This window comes from Limulus polyphemus, unplaced genomic scaffold, assembly GCF_000517525.1.
Source record: "Limulus polyphemus unplaced genomic scaffold, Limulus_polyphemus-2.1.2 Scaffold94, whole genome shotgun sequence".
Classification (NCBI taxonomy): Eukaryota; Metazoa; Arthropoda; class Merostomata; order Xiphosura; family Limulidae; genus Limulus; species Limulus polyphemus.
In genome coordinates, this window is record NW_013665704.1 from 959,389 (window position 1) to 962,189 (window position 2,801).

The 2,801-nt window shown below is 30.8% G+C and overlaps 1 pseudogene; it reads left to right on the forward strand.

The window, feature by feature from the left end:
* Positions 1–2,801, forward strand: part of LOC106469105 — a 57,305-nt pseudogene that overhangs the window by 36,189 nt on the left and 18,315 nt on the right.

Below are 2,801 nucleotides of genomic sequence, written 5' to 3' on the forward strand. Positions count from 1 at the left end.
AATTAACAAACGGAGACGTAACAATATAAATACGACAGAGAAAAACATCTAATATTAAGAATCATATTCAATTTCTTGGTCAAGGGAAATTGAGAAATTATCTGCACATTATTAAGTTTATCTGCAAGCTACAATAATTGTACATGTTGAAATAATATGCGTAATAGTGAAATTGGAGAAATACACTTTCTGTTTCTCAACAATATTTTTGTCACAATAGCTGTTCTATCCACACACAACAAAAACAATACAATTTCAATCACTAAGTAAAAAAGAATGATTGCTGTATAACAAGGAACACCTGGACATTTCCAGTCATAATATTTATACATGTAAGTTACTATGTTTTGAACAGATATGACTCCTTCTAAGTTTAGAATATTTATTCCTAGATATAGACTTTTTTATTGGACTTTTATATACATAACACTGGACTATACAGTCTTTTTTACTTTGGGTTTTGTAAACATAAGATTCCTTATATATTTGGAACATTTGTTCCTTTATATAGATTCATTGTTGAAGATTTATACATAAAACACTGTCCTCCCATGTAGAAATTTTTTTTGGTTTTTATACAGACAAAATTCCTTCTATATTTGGGCAGTTTGTTCCTATATATATATATATAGTCTTCTTATTGGAGATGTATACACATAATCTTGTTCTTACATGTAGATTTTTTTACTATGGTTTTTTGTACAAGATAAGAGTCCTTATACATTTAGACCTTTTATTCATAAGTAAAGACTCCTTATTGGAGTTTTATACCAATAACCTCATTTTTACATAAACTTTTTTATTGTAGACTTTTAGATTATGGTTTGCATATAATACACTGTTCCTAAACGTAGACAATTTTCTGGTTTAGTACACATAGCACATTGTTCCTAAATGTATATACTTTTCTGGCTTTGTACACTCAAACTTCTGCTTACTTGTAGACTTTATACCATTATTTTCTGTCATTTTCCTATTGAATTTGAAATTTCTGAAGTATTTTTTAAGAATCATTTATTAAAACAGATAATATTACATATATTGAATTCATCTGTGTTTATAAAGCACCAAGAACTAGAAAATTCCATCCTTAATTGTTAGTGGAAATTTCCCATTCTTCATGTCCAATCACTTTTTAATTATTAAATGCTGTCTTGTAGAACGTCTTCTTTCCCTTTTTTCCAATACACATTAAAATTTATAGATTCATGACAGATTCAGATGTATTTAAATTTTTCAATCTTTGAAGAAGAACTGTTTTGGCAATACTAAGGGTTAATTACACTATATTAGAATGATGTCCCATGTCCTGTGTTGCCTTTCGACCCAATCCTTCATCATCAGTCTTACTCAGTTTGATGACCTTATTAACACACTATTGCTCAAAAATGCAATTTCTATTGTAGCAAACTTCTGCATAAGATGAAGAAGTAAGTCATAAACTATAAATCTCAAAAACGTTTTACAGACCCTTCAATGTACATGGACATTATTTAACCGCATTACATTAAACAGAAAGTACAAAAGCTCATTGCAGATGCAATGAAGAGCTTGAAAGGTATGTTTAATGCAGGATTGTTGTGGTTTAATTTTCTTTGGCCATTTTTCTCATGACAAAAATCATTGATTTTATGGTGTGGCTGGAAACTTGTAAAATATTTGTACTGTAAGCATTTGTCTACTTTAAATCCTCATTTATTATCTTGTTAATAGTACCAGGAGATATGCTCAGCTTCATTGCAACTGCTTTTTTTTTTGTATTTTGTGTTCTCTTCCATAACTATAGCTTTTATTTTGCAGGGGGAGACATTGCTCCAGACTGGCTTTGGGTGTGGCATCATAGCCTGTTGCTTTAAATGCTCTGGTTTATGAGCTCTTTTTTATTTAGAGAGACATTGCAGTAGGCTATCTATCTATCTAAGCTGCAGTCATCCCTCATAGCTCTCAGTCAAACTAGTCCAGTATTTCCTATTCTTAGCATACTGTGTCCACCTGATTCCTGCTTCCACCACTATATCATCCCTCCATCTTCTCTTTTCCCTGTCCTAGGTTGCTATTCCATTGTTCTTAATGTCCACCTATTATCAGAATACCATACCTTGCTACATGCCCAGCCCATTTCCATTTATTTCTTAGAATGAACCTAACTGCATCTATTATATTTGTTGTTTTTCTGCAGTTGGCTACTTTTTTCTAAATGTTGTATTGTGTGGACTTACATTATTTTTTAAAATCTCACTATGTGAATATCCTTTCTCGAGAAGGGCTGAGACACATTCTTTCAGCCATAAAATGACTTTGCTTTGGCAAATGTCCAAAAATTCACTGTCAGTCAAATGAAAGGGTATAAGGTACTTAACAATATTGTTTTTGACACCACAGCTTATCACTAGTGTATGTTATGTGTAAGTAATTTGTATAACAAGTGATTAATCATTTGTATTTGAAATGTCAACATGATTGACAATATTGATTGTGTCTTACCATAGGTGTACTTTTCATGTGGGGGATGCAGAGTACATATTCTCCCCACTCTTTTTCAAGTATAGAAGTTACTTGATTATGTCTGACCTATTTTGATGTTTGAAATATTTTTAAATCTATAATTTTACTACAAATAGCTCATTATTCTCATCTCCATTGAAGTTTGGAAATAAAGTAATAATATGGACTTATCAATCTAAATTTCATTAAATATGTATATATATATTTAGTATTCTCTTTTTTTTTTCTTCTTTACAGAAATAAAGAAGTCTTTATGGCCTTTCTCCCACTAGCACATGTATTAGAGCTTGCTGTTG